General features: G+C 36.4%; 1 pseudogene; it reads left to right on the top strand.

Moving 5' to 3' along the window:
* The window catches only part of LOC149828704 (apyrase 2-like), a 66408-nt pseudogene extending 60668 nt beyond the window's left edge, over positions 1-5740 (top strand).
* The last annotated feature ends 21065 nt before the right edge of the window (positions 5741-26805 follow it).

Genomic DNA, 26805 nt, shown 5'->3' with positions numbered 1-26805 from the left:
AATTCCAAATTTCAAAGTTATTTATTTTTATTATTTCTTCAATTTTATTTCATATTTCATTATGTTTATATCAGGAAAATCACAGAAAAGGGCTTATATCTAGAAAAAATCAGTAATTTTCAAATATTACTGGATAAATCTAGAAAAGCCAACATATTTTCACTAGCAAGCTTTCTAGTTTTCCAGGGACATTCAAGGTTGTATTCTCCTTTTATTTTTCTTTATTTAAATTCAATTAGTGATGTAAATTGTAAATAAATTTGGAATAAGAATTTAAATTCCTTCTTAGATTTAGGGTTTGCATTACATATAGTTTAAACTTTGATATATAACTGTTATGCTTGTCATTCATGCACATATTTCAATTCCACCATGGTCTACACGAATGGCACTTGCACTAGCTTCTAGGGAGTTGGTAAACTTGATCGAGTTTGTATTTATGGCCATAGTCAGAATACGAACGAAATTCAGATTTACGATCTTCTTTTAAGTCACAATCAGCCTACAATATTAGGCTATTTTAAAAAACCATAGCATATTTCAATCTTTTATAAATGTTTTTATCCTTTTAGAATCAAGTAGGTTATATTCAATCCATATCTGTGGCCATAGTCAGAGACATGTAAAGAATTTGATTTATGGAAATTCTATAAGGCACAAAAATTCTTTTTCAAACAATTTTCTCAGAAATCTTTTCTCAAAATCATATTCATGCATCATTTAGGTTTTAGAGTGCATCATGAATGTATTTTACAGGGTCACACGCCCATCCTTTTGATGTACTTTCCCAATTCCATCTAAAAAAATCAATTTTCTCAAATTTGCCCTGATTTTCCTCAAAATCGATTTTCTAAAAAACCTTTGGTTTTTCAAAGATTTCTCATGTATTTTCCAATCTCAATTCATAATTTTCCAAGTTATATTCTCAACTTCAAAATTCAAATTCAGATAAATCAACTTTCTCTAAATCATTTTGAGTTTTATTAGAAATCAATTTTCCTCAAAACTTTAAGATTTCTTCAGAAATCAATCTTCTTTTTCTTCAGAAATACTATCTCAACATGGCTCACAATTTTTAAAGCATTACCTTTTACAAGAATTTTCCAAGTATTTCAAATCTCTGAAGCATACATCATGTTTTCAATCTGCATTTTCTGAAATTCATAGCACATGCCTGATTCTTTGTGCATTTAGGAAATAAAACATCGATTTAGATAAGCTGAGCAAAGCAAAACACTAGGTTGATCCTTGATTCAATTACCCCTGGTAAAGATGCCAGGAACGGTTGAATCTCGTACCGACAGGCGAGTCCCATTCTTCAAAATTATCCCATATTTTAAAACAAAGGCAAGTTATTTTAAAAATCTTTTTCAAAGGTCAGTTTGACTTGCAAAAGTAAAATTTTGCAATGAAAACGGGTTTGGCGACCGTGATGGGACCTATCTTCGCCTGATCAATCTAATGCTCTGCTTTGTTTGAGTTATCAAAATCGTGTTCTATGGAATGTCAGCTGTTACTTTCTGATATCATGTGAACCTAGGAGCCTAGACTCAAACTCAGCTGACATGGATTGCATATAGACTTAGGCATGGTTTGGTAGGACCAATTGAGGAGACATTATTCATGCGCACTTAGACTTAGGTCAATACAATCCTACTCAATCTAGGATCTGATTGAAAACAATGTTTGCTTCTCATAATTTTTTTAAAATTCTACTTATTTATGTCATTAGAGCCCTTTGTTTTCTTTCATGTGCTCATATTTCAAAACTACCCCACCTATCTCTACCCGGTCTTCATGTTGCTGGGATTTCCTCCAGAACCATAGTTCGGGACAAAGCCCTACAACTGGGCCATTTATTTGGGCTGACGCCCCCTGTTACGTACCAAGGGCCATAGTCCAAAGTATATCGACAGGTGCTCAAGGATGTTGGAAAACACAAGCCTAGAACCAAAGAAATTGATTTTATGCCATGTACATCGGGCTTCAGCTCGAGTATATAGGCATAGCATGATTGGACACAGATGATCTGAACCTTAGAGTTAGGATTAAGGTCCTACAACTATTTTAAAATTTGTGCATCTAGAGTCAACTTTTAGGGAATGCTATGTGTGCATACTTGTTTCTGCAGGATGTGATTGAATGTACTTTATTTGTTTCCCTTTATTTTCTTTATTCTCTCATATTTTCTCTAATTTTTCATAAAATACTGGACGATTTTCAAAATCCCTCATTCTCCATCTATTTTCATATATTACCAAATATACCCTTCTTATTCTTCAAACCATGTACGATGTTATCATCACAAAATTTTTCTCCCTCCCCCTGCGAGAGTGAGAGAAATGATTCTGCAAGTCAAACTCAACCAAAGTTTTGAAAATGGTTTTGAAAATTACTCACCTCCGTTTTGAAAATTTGTGGGAAAATTTCGTGGAATGGAATCCGCCTGTCGGTACGAGGTTCGACAGTTCCTGGCGCCTTTACAAGGGGTAATCGAAGCAAGGATCATATGTGTGCTTTAACTTGACTCAAATATCTAAATTATGCTCTATTTTTCCTAGAATGCACAGAGAATCAGGCTTGTGCTATGAAATTTTGAAAAGCTGCAAGTTTGAGAAATATGATGTTTGCCTTGGAAAATTGAAATGTGCTTGGAAAATGTTTGAGAAATACTTGGAAAAATCATTGAATTTCATTAGAAATCAGAAATTTGCATTGGAAAATGAATTCTCAAGAAAACTTGAACTTTGGGAAAATTGATTTTGAGATTTGGATTGCTTTTTTGATGAAATGGATTTGAGAATCTTGAGAAAATCAGGAAGTTCATTGAAAATTGATTTTTTTTTAATGGAAAATGGATTCTCAAGAAAATCAGATCTTTGAAAAAATTGATTTTGGGATTTGAAAATGAAATTGAGAATGTGGAAATCTTGAAAAATCTTGATTTAAATTTGGGAAATACTTCGAAATCTCATTTGAAAATTCAGAGTTCTGAGAAAATCAAATCCTGAGAAAGACTTGAAATTTTTTGGGAAAATTGATTTTTTTTTAAATAGAATTGGAAAAAGCGTTTGAAAATTATGCAAATTGAATGAATGAATATGAATTTGAAAGATATTTCATTGAGGAATTGAGAAAATTCTTTTGAGTTTTGAGAAATGCAGTGCATTTTTGAAGTTAGCCTAAGTGTAGGATGAATGTGGCTAATACGAAGATCATAAATCTTGATTTTCTTCGTATTCTGACTATGGCCATAAATACAAATCCCACCATGTTTATAAACTCCATAAGAGATTGTGCACATGCCATTCGTGTCAACCATAGTGGATTTGAAAGAAATATGCATGAATGATACATTAGATATTGAAATTTTGCAGAAGTTAAACTACATGCAATGTAGTCATATTCTAAGCAGAAAAGTAACTCTTATTCCAAATATTACATCTTGATATTACATCAACTTGAATAAAAGAAAATATCTAAGTCTTCTTCTTGAATGTTCCTGTAAAACTAGAAAACATGTTAGCACAAAAATGTAGGTTTATCTGAATTTATCCGAAAATATTGGAAATTATCAGATATTATTCAGATATAAACCCAAATTCATACCTCCCTGATATAAACATGAGAAATAAGTAATAAATTTCAAAAATAAACTTGCAAATTCGAAATTGGGGTCAAAATGACCGAAATGCTCCCGATGACTTTGAAATCAGGGTTTTCTGAAAGGATTTTTTGTAAAATTTGGAAATTTGAAAATAAAATGAAATAAAATCAAACACAATATGATGCAATATTATAATATGCATGAAAAATTGGAAAATTAAAGTTTGGAATTTCAAAATTGAGGTTAAAATGACCAAAATGCCCTTAAAAACAACACTATGGCCTTGAAACCAAGGTTTTCTGAAATAAATTTTGTAAAAATAGGAAATTGAAATGCAAATAACATTGAAATTAACCCTAATATGATATGACATGCTTGTTTACATGATAAAAACCATAAAATGGCAAAATTATCATAAAATATCAAATTGACTCGATTTTCGCCTGATTTTCGCATCTGAATTTAAAAATAAACTAACACACAAAGCAAATGAACTTGGATTTGAGCCAAATTTGGCATGAACACATAAACTAACCCTAAAAACAGAATGGAATTCAAAAATCTATTTTTTGAGACTTTTTTAATATGGAAAATAACTAACAATCCTAAAATTCAAAATTTTGCCTAAAATACTAACTCTAAATTGGATTTTGGATACTAAACTTTCATAAAAATTTACCAAATTTTATGGGATGATAGAGGGCAGTTAGGAAAAGATTTTTGCCTTTTACAGATTATGTTTTTGACCTATGGTCGGAGCTGGACAGCTTCGGCAAGTTGGATCAGAATCCGGCAACTCTAGGATTTAGGGTAGACAGACAGGTTTTGGGAAAAACTATGGGAAAAATAGCCAACAGACGATAAAATGATTGAAATTCTGGGAAAATGTCCCTGACAAAAATAGAAATATTTCCTTATTTCATATGGGTTTCGGGTTACGGCTTGGGAGAAACCACGCGATTATCAGAGAACTGGATCTTTGAAATTCTCAGGCATGGGAATCTGATAGACAAAAAAATTAATTCTGGGAAAAATACTTAGGCTATTCTAAAAATTCTCAAATTTTGGTAAAAGACAGAGGAGAGGGTTAGGAACAACTTCTATGTTGAAAGTTCTGGCATCCGGCTTATGGGTTGAACGAACATAGTGGGTTAGGGTCGGTCTAGACCCTGACAAGAAAAAAGTGGGATTTTCCTAGGGGTCTGAGAACATCGATTTTTAGCAGGGACCAAAGCTACTTGGAAGAAGCTAGCAAAATATGGGAAAATAGTAGACTCTAACAGGGAGTCACTATATTTTTTTGAGAGAAATTCGGATAGTCCATCTCTGATATCACTGATGCTCTTATCTACTAAAAGGAATTCTCGAAATTCCAGAAGGGTAAAATCTAGTTTTGGGATTTGATCTTTAAAATGAGATTGTAGTTATCAAATCAATCTGGATTTTTTACATGAAATCTCAAACACGTAAGTACATCTATCATGAAAAACTCAGAAATTATAAACAAAAATTTGAACATGAAATTATAACTGGACTACGCATGAATTAAAAGATTTGAACATTAATATGGGTTAAACTAAGTGAACACAATGACTATGAATCCGTAAAATAACCTAGATGCAGGACCTATAAACATAAAATCTACATAGTAATGATGAAAAAACATGAAATCATCAGGGAGATATGCTCAAAATTTAATATTGGCTATCGAAATGAAGGGTCCTATCCATAGAACGGATGGATCATCCTTCCTTAGCCTTGACCGTGGCAATCTTGTTGCCAGTTTTGTGGAAGCACAACCTTCTAGCCATGTGGATCCAGTCTTAAACTGGATTCACATAGTAGTTTTATAGGGAAAAGAAGTGAAAATGTGTAAAAGGTGTCACCTTGGGTTCACTTAGACCGGCTAGAGGAGGAGGTCTTCACTTGCTGCACCGGTTGGAGGTCTTGAAGGTAGGTGGTTCAGCTGGAGCTGCACCAAGGAAGGAGTTGGGGCTGGTGGCTGCAAGGAATTGGAGGCAACGGCTGGAGCTATGGAGTTGCAGTTGGGCGATGGAGCTGGTGGTTGTTGAAGATGGTATTGTGGCTGCCAAGGAGGGCTGGCTAGAGCAATGGAGGCCTTGGAGATGGTGACTGTCACCGTGTGATCGGAGAGAAAGGGATCAATGGAGAGTGACAGAGAGAGGGGAAAGGAGAGATAGGGCTGAGAGAGAATGAGGGATCTGGAGAGGGAAAAAAAAGCAGTCATAATGGGGCAGCCATGTGATAGAGAGAGGGTGTCATGTTTTCATTAACTTAGGGCCAATAGAAAAAATACCTAGGTTTTTAATGAGTGGTAGGCTTAATGAGAGAGAAAAAAAGTTTTCATGAATGATCCTCCCTATGGTGGCTGGACAATAGGGAAAGGAAGGAAAGGAAGGAAGGAAAGAAAGGGAAGAAGAAGAAAGGAAAGAAAAAAAAAGAGGAAAAGGAAAGAAAAAAGAGAGGAGGGAAGGAAGAAAGAGGAAAAGAAGAGGAGAGATACGTGAGTGGGCTGGACAAAAGGGGAATAAGAAATAAAGAAGAAGAAAAAGAAGGAAAGAAAGAAAGAAAAAAAAAGAAAAAAAAAAAGAAAGAAAAGGGAAGAAGAAAGGAAAGGAAAAGGAGGCAAAAAGCAAAAAAAAAAATGAAAAATGAAAAAAGTGGAGGAAGGGGTTGGTCGATCCCCTTGTGGGTCTCACCTCTCTAAGAATGTAAAATAAAATAAAAATAAAAATAAAAAACAAAAAAAAAACAAAAACAAACAAATAAAAAGAAAATTAAAAGGAAATAAAAGAAACAACAATTTTTTATTTTTTTAATAAAAAAGAAATGCAAATGAATAAGCCATCTCAGAGTGGGCCCATTTTTCAAATTTGAAATTCGTTTTGAAAATCATAGGGGTAGAATGGTCTTTTTAGAAAATTTCTGGACGAAACGAGCTATTTTTGGCAGTGTTTGAAACGAGCTCAGAATTTGAAGTTCAATACTCCGTTGTGAAGCAAATCCAGTTTAGAATTTGAAAATTTGATTTTGAAAGAAATCCAAATTGTTTTTCTCGAGAAAATATTTCCAAATTTAGAATCTCGAGGGTAAAAATATCAATTTTGTAGACCCAGGGTTTGAAATTGTTTTCGGAAAACTTTTGAAACTCAATCTGGATTGAAATTTATAAAACTGGAGTTCTGAACTTTGAAAATGAAATGAAATGTGATGAAATGCTATGAAATGGTATGAAATGATAAGAAATGACATAAAATGCCACGCAAAATGCTAACCCTGAATGAAGAATTTTGAATATTGGGCTCCGATTGACACTTGTATCAGTTCAAAAAGTGTTAAAATTGATAAAATTTGCAAAATGATTCAAGAAATGATTTTCGGGTTTTACCGGGCCAGAGTGACATTGAAAATTAGGGTTTGAGCTAGATTAAACTGAAATGTACTGAATTGAGCTGGGTTTTAGACTTTCAGAACTCAACTGGACTGACAATGCACTAACTTAACTGACCTTTTCGACTAAATTTTCAAGAAAAGCTACCATTTTTAAAGAAATAGTACAAAATGGTCACTGGAGTGAAGTGAATTACGAATTTGAGTTGGGTTTGAGCTACAACAAAGGTCGCTAATACTGACATGAACTAAAATCAAAGCTCGAACACTAGCTCAACTGACTGAACTCAAGTCAATTTCAGCTGAAAGAGCTGAAACGGGCTAAAATGGGCTCCTAGACACTTGGAAATGGTTTTGAACTGAAACTGGGGCGTTTGAACTCTTGGTGAGCTCAAGCTAGACTCTGAAGAACATGACTGATTGAGTCAGAGACAATTGGCTTGGATTTAATTGAGAAATGAGCTCATTTCTGAAGAAATGATCCCATTTTGGCAGGAATTGCTCAGAAATGAAAATAGTTTGTTCATCATGAGCTTAGATGAGCTTGAAATGATTGATATTCTAACTGTTCTGAACTGACCAATGAGCTTGGTTGACTCTGATTGACTGAGGTCCAGGATGACCTAGGGGTAAAATGGTAATTTTCCTAATAAAAGTGGGTAAAATGGTAGTTTTCTGAAACAGACTCAAGGTTGGAGTCCTACACTGACCTACCAGGGTTGACACTACACGATGGATGTGTTTAAGAATGGAAGAGGAAAATTTGGGATGTTTACAGATGCCCCTTTTTGCTACTAAGCCGTCTTGAGGATGAGCTTTGTGGCAAAGAAAAACACACCAAATTTGGGCTATAAAAATGCCTCAGTTAGAAGGATCTGACTGGATATGAAGATACTAGCCCTGATGAAACTGATAGATATGAAATGGAGAATGAAGAAGAAAAATTTACTTCAAAGAAGTAAGATTCAAGTTTTGCCCTTAACCTGGATGGGACGAGAAATACCTCATATAGAAACGAAGCTCAGATTTAACCCTTAACCTGATCGGGAATGAAAATTATGGGATTCTCGAAAGAAGAACCCATGATGGAACCTTCAGACTTCTGCACGATGAATCCAATAAGGGTTTTGCAAAAGGATGAAATTTGGGTCCCTAAAGCTTGAAAATGGGTTTGATTTTGGGTGCCTCATTGCTGAGACTAAATAAATTTTGAAATTGATGAACTTTTGCGAGAAAATGATTGGTGGTTTAACCTTAAGCCTAAATTGAACTGTCTATGGTGGGACAGTGGGGACACAGGGAAGTTTGTGAATTTGAGAGCCCATGCGCTCAGATTATACCAAAGAAGGGAAGGAATATTGAAAACTCTTGTTGTCAAGTCCTAAAAGGGATAACAAATGGTGTCAGGATGTGCCAAAGTTGAACAACAAACTCTCGCTTCACGCTAGGATAATTAGAAAATATTATCAAAATATTAAAAATTATTGTTGATTCAAAATGGTTGAAAGTGATGCACATTGTTTTGAAAATATTCTCTCTTTTCTACTTGAAGTATTACCTCTGATTGGAATTAACTCCATAGAATCAAGTTTCGAATTCAAATTGCTTGCAATTGACTTTCTTTCAAGAAAGCTATCAATTTCCTTGATATGATCAGAAAAGAAAGAATTCTTATTGTGAAAGCAATTGGTGAAAAGAATATTGATAATAGAATTTGACAAAATTTAAAGAAGATTCTTGGCAGATTTGGCAGTCTGATATCTTGGGATTCTTTTCTCATGATGATCTTTCTGCCCTCTTTTTTTTTATTAGAAGAATTAGAGCTCCCTTGGGTTTTTGAGAATTACATCATCCTTCATTTTGGAGATGTCCTCCCTTTTCTCTCTCTCTCTCTTTTGGAAGGGTATGTCACAAACTCCTTCATCTCAGAGATGTTTCGATCCTTCTTTGCCTCAGGGATTATCTTGAAAGTATTGGCTCATTGGTTGGGAATATCTTGATGATAGCAAAAATTAAATACCCTTTAGAGTTTGTCGGAAGGTTCATCGCAGTCGCCTTCATCTTGACGGTGATCTAAACTTTCCCTTGAATGATCTGTCACAAACTCCTTCATCTTGGAGATGATCCAAATCTTCTTTGGCTTCGGGGGTCTAACTCGCATAATTCGTCTTCATCTTGATGACAATTGAGAGATCCCTTTTGCAGATATTTAATTGCAGCTTAAACGATGGAAGAGATATGAGAATTGAGTGGTTTTTTTCTATATCACCCAGAATATTTCGACTGCCTTAAATTTTAAGAATGATCCTTAAAAATGTGTCATTGACTGCGATCAATATCGATCACTTATGGTTTTGCAACAATATTGAATTTTCTTTGCTGGCCATGTCGAGGATTTATTCTTCATCCTTTTGGTTGGCCAATAAAAATATTTTGAATTTTGAATTCTTCTTCGCGAAAGCTTTGTCCTTTCGGAAGTAATACTGAAGGTATTCTGAGGTAATTCTTTTGTGCAATAAAGATTTTGAAATCAATAAGTATTTGACGACAAATTGACAAAATTTTCTTAAAATCCTTGGTCAAAGCGAGCATTGGAGTCTGACTTAATGCATCCATGAAAAAATTATCTTCTCCTTTCCCCAAAGGAGAAGATGGAAAATGGAAAATACTTCTCTCTTCCCTGAAAAGGAGGTGTTTGCATAACGAACTTTCGAAGAGAAATTAAGCTTTAGTCAAAACTTCCTAACATTAGGCTTCTCTTATGGAAAGAGGGCCGGTAATGGTGAGGTCGGTGAATTGGTCATGATGAAGCGAGTCCATCACACTCTCCCTGAAAAGAGGGTCCTCCATGATGAAATGGCCTAGTATGAAATTGCGGTCATAAGGAAAGCGAACTTCCGTCGAAGCTCTCTCTGAACTAAGGGTTCCTTGTATGAAATTGGAAATTTGTTTTGCAAATGGTTCATAAAGACACGAGTCCCTTCAAACTCTTCCTGAAAAGGGGCTAAGTGAACAAAGGATAGCATGCGAAAAGAACGAGCTCCCTCGAACTCTTCATGTAAAAAGGGTCTCTTGCAAGAGAAAATGATTGAAATTGGTATTGAGTGACCAAAAAGGTTGAAATTAGAAATTGAAGATTGGAAATTTGGAATTTAGAATTTAAAAATTGGAAATTGAAAATTGGAATTTGATTCACCCGAAAGTCGAAATTGGAATTGATTGACCCAAAAGTTGAAATTGGAATTGATTGACCCAAAGGTCGAAATTGGAAATAATTGACCCAAAAGTCGAGATTGGAATTGATTGACCCAAAGGTCGAAATTAGAATTGATCGACCCAAAGGTCAAAATTGGAAATTGATTGACCCGAAGGTCGAAATTGGAATTAGTTTACTGGGAACGACATAGGTTCAATAGGGATTCTGCCTAAAAAACAACATCAGTTCAATTGAGAACGACATTGGTTCATTGGGAACAACATGGGTACAATTGAGAACGACAATGGTTCACTAGGAACGACATGGGTTCAATAGGAATGACATGGGTTCAATTGAGAACGACATTGGTTCACTAGGAATGACATGGGTTCAATAGAGATTCAGCCTAAGAACGACATTGGTTCAGTTGAGAACGACATTAATTCACTGGAAACGACATGGGTTCAATAGGGATTCAGCCTAAAAAATGACATTGGTTCAATTGAGAACGACATTGGTTCATTGGGAACGACATGGGTCCAATTGAGAACGACATTGGTTCACTGGGAACGACATGGGTTCAATAGAGATTCAGCCTAAGAACGGCATTGGTTCAGTTGAGAGCGACATTGGTTCACTGGGAACGACATGGGTTCAATAGGGATTCAGCCTAAGAATGACATTGGTTTAATTGAGAACGGCATTGGTTCACTAGGAACGACATGGGTTCAGTAGGGATTCAACCTAAGAACGACATTGGTTCAATTGAGAACGACATTGGTTCACTGGGAACGACATGGGTTTAATAGGAACGACATGGGTTCAATTGAGAACGACATTGGTTCACTGGGAACAACATGGGTTCAATAGGGATTCAGTATTAGAACGACATTGGTTCAGTTGAGAACGACATTGGTTCACTGGGAACAACATGGGTTCAATAGGGATTCAACCTAAAAAACGACATTGGTTCAAATGAGGACGACATTGGTTTATTGGGAATGACATGGGTCCAATTGAGAACGACATTGGTTCATTGGGAACGACATGGGTTCAATAGGGATTCAGCCTAAGAACGGTATTGGTTCAGTTGAGAACGACATTGGTTTACTGGGAACGACATGGGTTCAATAGGGATTCAGCCTAAGAACGACATTGGTTCAATTGAGAAGGACATTGGTTCACTGAGAACGACATGGGTTCAGTAGGGATTCAGCCTAAGAATGACATTGGTTCAATTGAGAACGACATTGGTTCATTGGGAAAGACATGGGTTCAATAGGAACGACATGGGTTCAATTGAGAACGGCATTGGTTCACTGGGAACAACAAGGGTTCAATAGGGATTCAGCCTAAGAACGACATTGGTTCATTGGGAACGACATGGGTTCAATAGAGATTCGGCCTAAAAAATGACATTGGTTCAATTGAGAACGACATTGGTTCACTGGGAACGACATGGGTTCAATAGGGATTCAGCCTAAGAGCGGCATTGGTTCAGTTGAGAACGATATTGGTTCACTGAGAACGACATGGGTTCAATAGGGATTCAGCCTAAGAACGTGGATCAGGAGGAGTTCAACCTACAAATCACATTTTTGAAAAATAGTAATCCAAAAGGAGTTCGACCTAAGGACTGTAAAGAATATTGGATCAGGAGGACTTCAACCTACAGATCGAATTTTTGACAGTGAGATTAATTTCAAAGGGGTTCAACCTAAGAACCATATTTTTTTGACAGGCGTTCAACCTACAAATCACATTGGTTTAGCAGGGATTCAGCCTATAAACTATCAATTCCATAGGGATTTAACATAGGGATCACATCGGTTCAGCAGGGACTCAACCCACAAACTATCAATTCTATAGGGATTTAACCTAGGGATCACATCAGTTTAGCAGCGGTTCGACCTACGAACTATCAATTCCATAGAGATTTAACGTAGGGATCACATCGGTTCAGCAGGGATCCGACCTACGAACTATCAATGCCATAGCGATGTAACCTAGGGATCACATAGGTTCAGCAGGGGTTCGACCTACGAACTATCAATTCTATAGGTATTTAACCTAAGGATTGCATTGGTTCCGCAGAGATTCAACCTGCAAACTATCAATTCCATAGGGATTTAACCTAAGGATCACATCGGTTCCGCAGAGATTCGACCTACGAACTATCAATTCCATAGAGATTTAACCTAAGGATCACATTGGTTTTGCAGGGGTTCGACCTACGAACTATCAATTCCATAGGGATTTAACCTAAGGATCACAGTTTAAGAAGGAAGGGTTCAACTTGTGGGCTTTGAATGGACCAGGTGCTAAACTGGGTTTTGAAGGAAGATTCGAATCAGAATTCAAATATTCAAGGGAAAACTAAATGAATTGGGTTTTGAAAGAAAATTCGAGTCGAACCTTGGATCTTCTAGACCAATTACTAAATTGCAAAAAAGTTTGAGTAGAAGTTCAAACCTTTAAAGAAAAGCTAAGCGAATTGGATTTGGAAGAAAATTCAAGTCAGAACTCTAATTTTTTAGACCGATTCTGACACTTGAATTGGATTTGGAAGAAAATTCGAGTCAGAACTCTAATTTTCTAGATCGATTCTAGACGTTTGAATTGGATTTGAAAGAAAATTCGAGTCGGAACTCTAATTTTCAAGACCAATTCTAGACATTTGAATTGGATTTGAAAGAAAATTTGAGTCGGAACTTAAATTTTCTAGACCAATTGTAGACATTTGAATTGGATTTTGAAGAAAATTCAAGTCGAAACTCTAATTTTCTAGACTAATTCTAGACATTTGAATTGGATTTGGAAGAAAATTCGAGTCGGAACTCAATTTTTCTAGACCAATTCTAGACATTTGAATTAGATTTGGAAGAAAATTCAAGTCGAAACTCTAATTTTCTAGACTAATTCTAGACATTTGAATTAGATTTGAAAGAAAATTCAAGTCGGAACTCTAATTTTCTATACCAATTCTAGGATCTGAAGGAAGAAAAATTAGACCAATATCAATTTGATTTGGAAACATTGACTAGGAAGAAAATCAAAATCGGATTTAAGAGTTTCAACCAGTAAAACAAAATTTAGAAGAATACCAGCACGGGTACCAGATTTTGAAAGAGTACCAGCATGAGCACTAGATTTTGAAAGAGTACCAGCACGAGCACTGAATTTTGAAAAAGTACCAGCATGGATACTAGATTTTGAAAAATTACTAGTATGAACAATGAATTTTGAAGAAAAATTACCAGCATGAACACTGAATTTTGAAAAATTACCAGCATGAATACTGGATTTTTAAAAATTACTAGCACGGACACGGGGTTTCGAAAAATTACCAATTGATTCTGATGGAAGATTTTCAGTCCTCACCCTCATGCTGACTTGGACAACTGTCGGGGCCTCAAGATTATCCCTTGTCCTGAATTAGTAACTCAGGTTTATCCCTTAACCTGATGGGAAAATGAATTCAATGCATATGTATGCAAATAAATGCATGCAAATGCAAATTGATGTAAATTAGTGCACATGTGTGCAATATAAGAGATTTATTTGATCCTACCTGCATACAGAATATTATAAAGTGAAACAAATTTTCAAGAAAAATGCTCCAGTGTAACTAGGGAATAAGATGTTGGATGAAAGAATAAGTAATTGATATTTGACAAGAATTCTTTGAAGATAATGAGGTAAAAAAACTGACAATGAGCTTCTTGATTGATCAGGGAAGCATTCTGAAAGAGGTTATCCCTTGTAAGAAGACATTGAACATTTTTGCAAGGAGGAATATAAAAGATGGCACCAGACCATGAGGAAAATTGACAAATTTATTAATGCATTGAAGAAGGAAATAACAGATTGATAGAAGAACTAGGACTGCATTGTCCCTTTAAAATGACAAAATAATGAAAGTGACATAGTCTTGACACTATCAATTTTTTAGAAAACTTGCTCAGGATGGTCGACTGATGTCTTCCTCATCTTCAATAAGGATATTCTTGTCGATGCAATCTTGAATGATATTCTCAGTGTCATGCCCTACTGCCCGATGAAATTTGCAGAATTTTTCTTTGAATCTGCCCATGATTGTTGTGGGATCAACTGCTTTAGGTAAACAGATCATATCTTTTGCGAGCATGTATTCCAGAACACTCTCTAGTGTCTGGTCCAGAGGGGTGAACTTTCGATCCGTACTCCAATCCTTGCGCTTTAGCTTTTCTTGATCTTTCTCTTAATGCTGAGGACTAGATTGAAGAGGCTTATCATTGTTGGACAACTTTCCTTTTTGACTCTTGGATCCCTCTGAATAATTATCATGATTTTTCTTATTGCTTTTGCTATCATTGGCAGAAAGAGTGAAGTACGCCTTCTTCTTCTGCTCATTCTGATTGTTGCACTTTGTAAAGATGAAGCCTTCATAAACTCCATTTTTCATTCTTAGCTCAAGCCATTCGGCTCGTTCTGTCAGTTCGATGAAAGAGACCTCTCAAGGGTTGCAAAAAATTATTTAAAATCAGTGACAATGCATGCCCCTCTGATATTGGGTCTCTCATCTTGTTGCAAGCTGATCTCCATCGATGAATGAAATCTCGGGCCTTCTCATCTTCTTTCTGTTTGAGGCCGCAGAGATGGCTGAAAGTTGAAAGTGTCTCAGCATTGAAGAGGAATCGCTCGATGAACATATTTACCACTTTGTCAAAATCTTTTAATTCAATTGGAATTACATGCTCCGAGTACCATTTAGCTGTGATTTCCTCCAAACTGCGAGAGAAACAAAGGAAAAGAGCCCGATTATCTCGCTTGAATTTGGCACATTCAGCGAAGAACATAGCCAGATGTGCCTTGGGGTCACCAGATCCGTCGAATTTAATGAATTTCCTGGGGAGATTATCCAGATTATCGTCCCCATCCAGACCATCATAGAAGTCCTCGCTGATGAAGACTTTCTTGCCCTTGTCGCGGACCTGTAGATCTCGAACTATCCTGACCATATCTCTGAATTGCGGTTGGTCAGAATCACTGATGGACTGATCTTTGAACTTGTGGGCTGACCCTTGCCCCTGAGTTGAATTCTGAAATGCATGCTGAGTCTCAAATTCTTTATCTGTATCTTCCACTGATTCTTCTTTATCAGTTGTATCGGCATTCTGAGCAGGCTTCTTGAATATCTTCAAGGCCTTTTTGACTACCTTGCCTTTTGCCTTTTTCTTGACCTAGGTCTGCTCTGTACTGGCTTTAGCTTGCTCTGCCAACATTCTGCTCATCATCTTTTTGAACATGACATACATTTGGGGATCAATGTCATCCTCAACCTGCTGCCCTTGATTTTTGCCTTATCGAGGGGAGTCCATTTCTTCTTCTGAGGCTGATGAATACACAATGCCTTCTATTGGTGCAGTTTTCTTTCCTGACCTCGTCTGAACCATTAAATATCACGAACGCTCTCTGCAGGGCAAAGTTGATGGTTAGGCTATTGAGAGAGATTTTGATTGGAAGAAAATATTTGCTGAGAATTTTGGTAGACAATTGAAAGAATATCCCATTACTAGGGATTGAGTCGTTGCTGGGATTACGACAATTGCGTTGCCATTCCTTTGCAAAGAAAATAAACTACTGAAAATTATGCCTTGTTACCTAGGCGAGGTCGTCAAACCAAGAATGAAGAATTTGCAAGATTTTTATTCATTGAAGGGAAAACATGATTGCATCAATAATAAACTTGGGAAAGAGGGTGCAGACAAACAGTTTGCCACCACTCTTGATAATCAGCAGAGACACGAGGAATAGAAAAAAGTGAAAGAGTAACAAAAGAGTCTCATCCATATCTGGCAGAATGGTATGTTCCGGACCACTATGCTGATGTAAGGTCAAATTCTGGCACAACTCCTGATAGCAGCCGCATCTCTACGCGCTTCTGTCTCTGAGAAAACTGTCGGACACACCGATCTGGATGATAGTAAGCATAGAAGAAAGAACCAAGTAGCTTGAATCGCTTGCCATATGCATAGGTGTATCTGGGAGGTGATAGCTCTCGATCGAAATAGTCCCACGTCACTTCTTCTTCCTGTAGATGATCAATCAGGAATCGGTACCGTGCAACTGAAAGGAGCTCCTTGCCGTTGTATTTGAATGAACTAGCTCTGATTGGCACATGCTGGAGGAACCAGAACTGAAGTGCATAGGTACATCCCTCGACTAAAATGGACTCTCCAAGTGTGAAACGAGTCAATCCGCTATATAGAAAAGCAAGTGCGACCATGGCTATCAAGAGATGGTTGGTCTGTCGACTTCCACATCTTCTCAGAAGCTGTACTATTCTGACATCCACATAATTCTGTCTATCTAGAAAGAAAGTGAGTCCCACAGTACACAAAACTATCGCATGTTGGATTCTCTCTCGAGCTGTCTTGGATAACGAGCTGACTTCTGCGAATGCCCCATACTGTCGGTAGATCTCGATCAAGCTCACATATTCATTCTCATTTTCTTCAATCAGTGGCCAAGACTTACGCCCTGTCATGCGAGGTAAAGCATCTTTGGGATCCAAACCTTTGACATTGATAAAAAATTATTGCTCCAATGGATCTCTAGGCTGACCGGCTGACTCGGGCAATCCCATGATCTTTGAAAATTCATCCATCAACAGGGTCATTTCGCCCCATGGGAACCAGAATGTGCAAGTGCACGGATTCCACCGCTCTGCCAATGTATGGATCAGATTGTCGTTGACTCTCAACTTTCCCACTGCAGATGCCAGTTCCAACCCGCAATCGCTCAAGTGGTTTAGAAACATACAGGAGAAGTTCTTGAACCAAGTATAGTACCACCGAGAAAATAAAGGTCTGGTGTTGAGAGCTCGATGTGACCCTCAGGAAAGACAGAGTCGAGCTGACTGGATGCCATTGGACTGAAAGATAGTAAGATTAGAATTAGACTTTCGAAAAATACAAGAATTTTGAAAATTGCAGGCAGGATAAAGTGAAATGCTGAAAATTCAAAGTCCAGAGGAACGGAAGGATGAAAAATCACCTAAAGTTTTAAAGAAAAAGTGGATAATTTGAAAAAATCATCTAGGGTTTTTGAGAAAAAGGAGACATTTCACAAGAAATAGAAAATGAGATATTTTGAAAAATTGTCCAGTATTTTGGAAAAATTGAGGAAAATATGGGAGAATAAAGAGGAAAATGAATTTAATACACTCAATCACATTCTGCATAAATAATTATGCATAAACAACATTCTGTAAGAAGCTGACTCTAAATGCATCAATTTTAAAAGAACTTTAGAATCCTAATCTTGACTCTAGGCTCAGGTCAACTGTGTCCAATCATGCTATGCCGATATACTCGAGCCGAGGCTCGATGTACATGGCATAAAAATTCATCTCTGGTTCTAGGCTTGTGTTTTCCCAACATCCTTGAGCACCTGCCAATATACGTTGGACTATGGCCCTTGGTACGTGGCAGGAAAGCGTTAGCCCAAATAAGTGGCCCAGTTGTAAGGCTCTGTCCCGAACTATGGTTCTGGAAGAGAGCCCAGCAACGTGAAGACTGGGTAGACATAGGTGGTGTGGTTTTTGAAATATCAGCACATGCAAGCAAACAGATGACTCTAAGTCCTAAAGAGATAGAATTTTGAAAATTTTGAAGAAGCAAACATTATTTTCATACAAATCCTAGATTGAGGAGTGTTGTATTTTAGACCTAAGTCTAAGTGAGCTTGAATAATTCTCCTCAATTGGTCTTACCAAACCATACTTAGTCTACATGCAATTCATGTCAGCCGGGTTCAAGCCTAGGCTCCTAGGTTCACATGATATCAGAAAATAAAAGCTGACATTTCATAGAACATGATTCAGAAAATTGAACTAAGTCAAGCACAAAATTGATCAGACGAAGACAAGACCCATCTCGGTCGCCAAACCTGTTATCATCGCAAAATTTTCCCCCTCCCCCTGCAAGAGTGAGAGAAACGATTCTGCGAGTCAAACTCGACCAAAGTCTTGAAAATGGTTTTGAAAATTACTCACCTCCGTTTTGAAAATTTGTGAGAAAATTCTGTGGAATGCAATTCGCCTGTCGGTACGAGGTTCGACCATTTCTGACGCCTTTATCAGAGGTAATCGAACCAAGGATCAAATGTGTGCTTTAACTTGACTCAAATATCTAAATTATGCTCTATTTTTTCTAGAATGCACAGAGAATCAGGCTTGTGCTATGAAATTTTGAAAAGATGCAAGTTTGAGAAATATGATGTTTGCCTTGGAAAATTGAAATGTGCTTGGAAAATGCTTGAGAAATACTTGAGAAAATCATTGAATTTCATTGGAAATCAGAAATTTGCATTGGAAAATGAATTCTCAGGAAAACTTGAACTTTGGAAAAATCGATTTTGAGATTTGGATTGCTTTTCTGAGGAAATGGATTTGAGAATCTTGAGAAAATCAGAAAGTTCATTGGAAAATGATTTTTTTTTAATGGAAAATGGATTCTCAGGAAAATCAGATCTTTAAGAAAATCGATTTTGGGATTTGAAAATGAAATTGAGAATGTGTAAATCTTGAGAAATCTTGATTTAAATTTGGGAAATACTTCGAAATCTCATTTGAAAATTCAGAGTTCTGAGAAAATCAAATCCTGAGAAAAACTTGGAATTTTTTGGGAAAATTGATTTTTTTTTAAATAGAATTGGAAAATGAGTTTGAAAATGATGCAAATTGAATGAATGAATATGAATTTGAAAGATATTTCATTGAGGAATTGAGAAAATTCTTTTGAGTTTTGAGAAATGCAGTGCATTTTTGAAGTTAGCCCAAGTGTAGGTTGGATGTGGCTAATACGAAGATCATAAATCTTGGTTTTCGTCGTATTCTGACTATGGCCATAAATATGAATCCCACCAAGTTTATAAACTCCATAAGAGCTTGTGAACATGCCATTTGTGTCAACCATAGTGGATTTGAAAGAAATATGCATGAATGATACATCAGATACTAAAATTTTGCAGAAGTTAAACTACATGCAATGCAGTCCTATTCTAAGCAGAAAAGTAACTCTTATTCCAAATATTACATCTTGATATTACATCAACTTGAATAAAAGAAAATAACTAAGTCTTCTTCTTGAATGTTCTTGCAAAACTAGAAAACATGTTAGCACAAAAATGTAGGTTTATCTGAATTTATCCAAAAATATTACAAATTATCGGATATTATTCAGATATAAACCCAAATTCATACCTCCCTAATACAAACATGAGAAATAAGTAAAAAAATTCGAAAATGAACTTGGAAATTTGAAATTGGGGTCAAAATAACCAAAATGCGCCTGATGACCTTGAAATTAGAGTTTTCTGAAAAGAATTTTTGTAAAATTTGAAAATCAAATGAAATAAAATCAAACACAATATGACGCAATATGATAATATGCATGAAAATTTGGAAAATTGAAGATTGGAATTTCAAAATTGAGGTCAAAATGACCAAAATGTCCCTGATAACAAGACTATGGCCTTGAAACCAAGGTTTTCTGAAATAAATTTTGTAAAAATAGGAAATTAAAATGCAAATGACATTGAAATTAACCCTAATATGACATGAAATTCTTATTTACATGATAAAAACCTTAAACGGCAAAAATATCACAAAATATGAAATTTGACTCGATTTTTGCGTGATGTTCGCCTCTGAATTTAAAAATAAACTAACACACAAAGCAAATGAACTTGGATTTGAGTCAAATTTGGCATGAACACCTATACTAACTCTAAAAACAAAATGGAATTCGAAAATCTATTTTTTTGAGATTTTTTTAATATGGAAAATAACTAACAATCTTAAAATTCAAAATTTTGCCTAAAATGTCAACTCTAAATTGGATTTTGGATACTAAACTTCCATAAAAATTTCCCAAAATTTATGGGATGATAGAGGATAGTTAGGAAAAGATTTTTTCCTTTTACAGATTCTGGTTTTGACCTATGGTCGGAGTTGGACAGCTCCGACAAGTTAGATCAGAATCCGACGACTCTAGGATTTAGGGTAGATAGACAGGTTTTGGGAAACACTATAGGAAAAATAGCATATGGATGAGAAAATGGCTGAAATTCTGGAAAAATGTCCTTAACAAAAAAGGGAATATTTTTTCTTTTCACAGTTTTGGGATTTTGTTACGGTTTGGGAGAGAACACGCGATTATAAGAGACCCGGATCTCTGAATATCTCAGGCATGGGAATCTGACAGACAGAAAAATTAATTCCAGGAAAAATACTTAGGTTATTCTAAAAATTCCCAAATTTTGGTAAACGACAGAGGAGAGGGTTAGGAACAACATCTATGTTGGAAGTTTTGGCATCCGACTTATGGGTTGAACAGACACAGTGGGTTAGGGTCGGCCTAGACCCTGACAGGGAAAAAGTGGGATTTTCCCAGGGGTCTGGGAAAATCGATTTTTAGCATGGATCAAAGCTACTTGGAAAAAGCTAGGAAAATATGGAAAAATAGTAGACTCTAAGCGGGAGTCACTGTATTTGTTTGAGAGAAATTCAGATAGTCCATCTTTGATATCACAGATGCTCTTGTCTACTAAAAGGAATTCTTGAAATTCCAGAAGGGTAAAATCTAGTTTTGGAATTTGATCTTTAAAATGAGATTGTAGTTATTAAATCAATCTGGATTTTTTACATGAAATCTCAAACACGTACATACATCTATCATGAAAAACTCAAAAATTATAAACAAAAAATTGAGCATGAAATTATAATTGGACTACGCATGAATTAAAAGATATGAACATTAATATGGGTTAAACTAAGTGAACACAATGACTATGAATCCGTAAAATAACCTAGATGCAGGACCTATAAACATAAAATCTACATAGTAATGATGAGAAAACATGAAATCATCAGGGAGATATGCTCGAAATTTAATATTGGCTATCGAAATGAAGGGTCCTATCCATAGAACGGATGGATCATCCTTCCTTAGCCTTGACCGTGGCAATCTTGTTGCCAGTTTTGTGGAAGCACAACCTTCTAGCCATGTGGATCCAGTCTTAAACTGGATTCACATAGTAGTTTTATAGGGAAAAGAAGTGAAAATGTGTAAAAGGTGTCACCTTGTGTTCACTTGGACCGGCTAGAGGAGGAGGTCTTGACTTGCTGCACCGGTTGGAGGTCTTGAAGGTAGGTGGTTCAGCTGGAGCTACACCAAGGAAGGAGTTGGGGCTGGTGGCTGCAAGGAATTGGAGGCAATGGCTGGAGCTATGGAGTTGCAGTTGGGCGATGGAGCCGGTGGTTGTTGAAGATGGTATTGTGGCTGCCAAGGAGGGCTGGTTGGAGCTATTTAGGCCTTGGAGATGGTGACTATCACCGTGTGATGGGAGAGAAAGGGATCAATAAAGAGTGATAGAGATGGGGGAAAGGAGAGATAGGGCTGAGAGAGAATGAGGGAGCTGGAGAAAAAAAAAAAGCAGTCACAATGGGGCTGCCGTGTGATGGAGAGAGGGTGTCATGTTTTCATTAACTTAGGGCCAATAGAAAAAATACCTAGGTTTTTAATGAGTGGTAGGCTTAATGAGAGAGAAAAAAAGTTTACGTGAATGGGCCTCCCTATGGTGGCTGGGAAAAGGAAGGAAGGAAAGAAGGGGAAGAAGAAAGGAAAGAAAGAAAAAGAGGAAAAGGAAAGAAAGAAGAGAGGAGGGAAGGAAGAAAGAGGAAAAGAAGAGGGGAGATACGTGAGTGGGCTGGACCAAAGGGGAAAAAGAGATAAAGAGGAAGAAAAAGAAGGAAAGAAAGAAAAAAAAAGAAAAGAAAAAAAAAGAAAGAAAAGGGAAGAAGAAAGGAAAGGAAAAAGGAGGGAAAAGGCAAAAAAAAATGGGAAAAAAGAGGAAAGTGGAGGACGGGGCTGGTCGATCCCCTTGTGGGTCCCACCTCTCTAAGAACGTAAAATATAATAAAAAATAAAAAATAAAAAAAATAAAAACATACAAATAAAAAGAAAATTAAAAGGGAATAAAAGAAACAACAATTTTTTTTTAATAAAAAAGAAATGCAAATGAATAAGCCATCTCAGAGTGGGCCCATTTTTCAAATTTGAAATTTGTTTTGAGAATCATAGGTGAAGAATGGTCTTTTTAGAAAAATTCTGGACGAAATGAGCTATTTTTGGCAGTTTTTGAAACGAGCTCAGAATTTGAAGTTCAATACCCCGTTACGAAGCAAATCCAGTTTAGAATTTGAAAATTTGATTTTGAAAGAAATCCAAATTATTTTTCTCAAGAAAATATTTCCAAATTTAGAATCTCGGGGGTAAAAATGTCAATTTTGAAGACCCAGGGTTTGAAATTGATTTCTGAAAACTTTCAAAACTCAATCTGGATTGAAATTTATAAAACTGGAGTTCTGGGCTTCAAAAATGAAATAAAATGTGATGAAATGCTATGAAATGATAAGAAATGACATGAAATGCCACACAAAATGCTAACCCTGAATGAAGAATTTTAAATATTGGGCTCTGATTGACACTTGTACCAGTTCAAAAAGTGTTAAAATTGATAAAATTTGCAAAATGATTCAAAAAATGATTTTCGGGTTCTACCGGGCCAGAGTGACACTGAAAATTAGGGTTTGAGCTGGATCAAACTGAAATGTACTGGATTGAGCTGGGTTTTAGAGTTTCAGAACTCAACTGGACTGACAATGCACTAACTCAACTGACCTTTCTGACTAAATTTTCAAGAAAAGCTATCATTTTTAGAGAAATGGTACAACATGGTCACTGGAGTGAAGTGAATTACGAATCTGAGCTGGGTTTGAGCTAGAACAAAGGTCGGTAATACTGACATGAATTAAAATCAAAGCTCAAACACTAGCTCAACTGACTAAACTCAGCTCAATTTTTACTAAAAGTGTTGAAATGGGCTAAAATGGGCTCCTAGACACTTGGAAATGGTTTTGAACTGAAACTGGAGCACTTGAACTCCTGGTGAGCTCAAGCTAGACTCTGGGGAACATGACTGACTGTGAATGACTGACTCAACAACAATTGGCTTGGATTTGAGTGAGAAATAAGCTCATTTTTGAAGAAGTGATCCCATTTTGGCAGGAATTGCTCAAAAATGAAAATGGTATGTTCATCATGAGCTCAGATGAGCTTGAAATGACTGATGTTCTAACTGTTCTGAACTGACCAATGTGCTTGGTTGACTTCGATTGACTGGGGTCTGGGATGACCTAAGGGTAAAATGGTAATTTTCCTAATGAAAGTGGGTAAAATGATAGTTGTCCGAAACAGACTCGGGGTTGGACTGCTATACTGACCTACCGGGTTGGCACTGCATGAGGGATGTGTTTAAGAATGGATAAGGGAAATTTGGGGTGTTTACGGATGATTTTTCAGAAAATTCCTCCATTTTCTTCAAAACTCCAGGTGATTTCCATCCTTCCCTCTCTCTGGATCTCGAATTTCCAACTTGATTTTTATCCTGCCTGCAATTTTCTTCAAAAATTATGTGGTTTTTCCCTCAAAGCCTTATCCTTACTTCTTCTGAATTTTCCAGCCTATCCTAATGGCATTCAGTCAGCTTGATTCAGTCTTTTCTGAGGGCCACATCTCCTATGAGGTGTGGCAAGGTCTCTCCAATTATCGAACTCTAAACATCGAACCTTTCATTCTCCGATGGTACTATTCTTGGCTCAAGAACTTCTCTCGCATGTTCCTGGACAATCTGAGTGATTGCGGATTAGAACTGGCATCAGCAGTGGGAGAACAGACCATCAACGACAGTTTGATTCAAGCTTTAACAGAGCGGTGGAATTCACGTACCTGTACCTTCTGCTTCCCATGAGGAGAAATGACCCTTCTACTGGACAAATATTCAGATATTATGGGTCTACCCGAGCCAGCTGGTCAGCCCAATGACCCTATAGAGCAACAATTTCTGATCAATATCAAGGGATTAGATCCTCGAGATGCTTTAGCCTGTATGACTGGACGCAGATCCTGGCCACTGATAGAAGCATATAAGAGCCAATACGTCGATCTGTTTGAGCTATACTAATAATCTGGAGCATTTGCCGAAGTCGACTCCTTATTTCGAGCAGCGAGAGAAAGGATTTAGAATGCAATGATCTTGTGTATAGTAGGACTAGCCTTCTATCAGGATGGACAAAACTACGCTGATATTAGAACATTATAACTTTTGGGAAGATAGGGAAGTCAGCAGACCAATTGTCTCTCAATTGCTATTGTTGCGCTCGCCTTCTTATATCGCGGCTTCACCCGCTTCGTGCTTATAGAGTCAGTCTTAGTCGAAGGATGTATCTACGCGCTACAGTCTTGGTTCATCCAACATGTACCGACTCGAGCCAGCTAATTCAGATATAACAACAAGAAGCCATTACCTGTTGCTCGGTACAGATTCGTGATCGAGAACCTCCATGAAGAAGAAATCGTGTGGGACTACTTCGATCGTCATGAGTCACTCCCTCGGTACACCTATGCATATGGCAAGACATTCAAGTTACTCAGACCTTTCTTCTCAGTTTATTATCAGCTAGAGCGATGTGTCAGATAGTTCTCATAGAGACAGAAGTGCATTAAAGCTCGATTATTGTCAGGCATTATGCCAGAGTTCGATCTAAAGTCTGCCCAGTGGTCCGGGATATACCATTTTGTGAAATATAGTTGGGATTCATGGTCCCCGAGTGTTTTCTGATTATAAGGAATGGTGGCAAATTGTTTATCCACCCCCTCTTTCTCAAGCTTATTATTAATAAAATTATTCTCTTTCGATAATTCTCATTCTTTGTGGTTTGACGACCTCGCCTAGGTAACAAGACATATTTTAGTTGTTAATCTCTTTTTATAGAAAATATCAACGCCATTATCGTAATTTCAGTGACGACCAAATCCCTGGTAATAGGGTATCCTTCAAGATTGTCAACCTAACCCTCGTCAAATGCTTTCCCCTCTATTGGTTATTATTCCAAAGCTATTTTTTAAAGCTAACAATCCCTTTTGTTTTGCAGAGAGCACTTGCAATATTACATGGTTCAAACAAGGTCCGGCAGGAAAACTGTGTTAAGCACCTAAGTTTTGATGACACACAATATGGTACACTGTCATATATGATTTAATATGATATGATAATATGCCTTCATGAATAATGTTATATTATGAATGGATATGATTTGTCATGTATTTAACGAGTATTTGATGCAAGGTTAATTCACCCAAAAAGGATGGAGACCTTCTTCTCAAGTACAACCTTTGGTGCAATCATATTCTCTGAAGAAAAAGCTTGATGGGCCATTCATTCTCAAAGATCATCTAAAGAGATCGGCTACTTCAAGATGAAGATTTTTTTCTTCTTTAGAGTCATATGTAACAAAACCTTCAGAAGCATGCATATTGCATATTGAAAACTACCACCTATTTATAAAAGTCATCTTTCATAAAAGCATATGATATTTCAAAAAGCACATTTTTGAAAACTAATCATTGTACCTTCTTATAAACTTTTATGAGAAAGGTATTTTGACAAGATACAATAGATCATGATTTCAAAAGCATTAATTGTACCTTCTAACTTGCAATTATGAATAAGACAACTTGAAAAGAAATAAAGACTAATGATTCCAAGTATGAAAGAAAAAGACAAAATACAAAATCGTCTAGTTTGAAATTAACTAAGAAAACTAATATTATTATAATATGTTTAGAAAAGACTTTAGTTACTTTATACAACTCAAGAATGTCGACTTACTTAAAGCCATCATTCTTTCTGTAAAACATTAAATACCACCTCAAAAGCTTTTTAAAAAAGACTATTTAAACCCCACTCAAGAATGTCGACTTGCTTAAAGTCTTCATTCTTTCTGTAGGCATTAAATAACACATCATAAATCATTTTGAGATATGACCATTTACAAATAAAGAACTCAAAGCATTTATTGTACTTACATACATTTAAGTCAAGAAGTGACGATTTCTAATAAAATACTAATATACTACAAATCATTAATTTGAATAAAGACAAAACTGCATGATGATTTACAAACCAACGTTCAATGTACTACAAGTCATTTAATAGACCTTTTACAAAACATATCACACCTAAAATACTACAACGAATAGTCTACTCCAAAGTATTACACTTATGGAAAGAAGACCTTTTTGAAAAAGCAATATAGTACACAAAGGTGTTTTTGAAATGACTTGACATCTCAAAAGGACAATCATTCCAAAAAGCAACGACTATTTTTTTAAAGCTATATATACACTAACAAAATAATATTTCACAGGGACATGTGAGCTTACAACGAGAAAAATTCATATTCGATATTTGAAAAAGAGAGCCTAGAAAAAGAAAGAGAAAAAGTCAAGAATAGCTCTTTGACAAAGAGTATCTTCTGAGTGAAAAGAACAGAACATTCTGAGAATCCTTCATTCGTGCATTTATATCATTCTGAAGGTTCTATAGGAAGTATTGTAACTTTCTGTTATTCACTGTATTCCTTCTTTGTTGAAAGAAGTAGACCTCTGTGGAAGAGGGTGTTCCCCTTCTCTGTTGAGAGAAG

This window comes from Nuphar pumila, chromosome 9, assembly GCF_984573655.1.
Source record: "Nuphar pumila chromosome 9, dmNupPumi1.hap1.1, whole genome shotgun sequence".
NCBI classification, from domain to species: Eukaryota; Viridiplantae; Streptophyta; class Magnoliopsida; order Nymphaeales; family Nymphaeaceae; genus Nuphar; species Nuphar pumila.
This window is presented reverse-complemented; position numbering and strand designations above follow the sequence as displayed.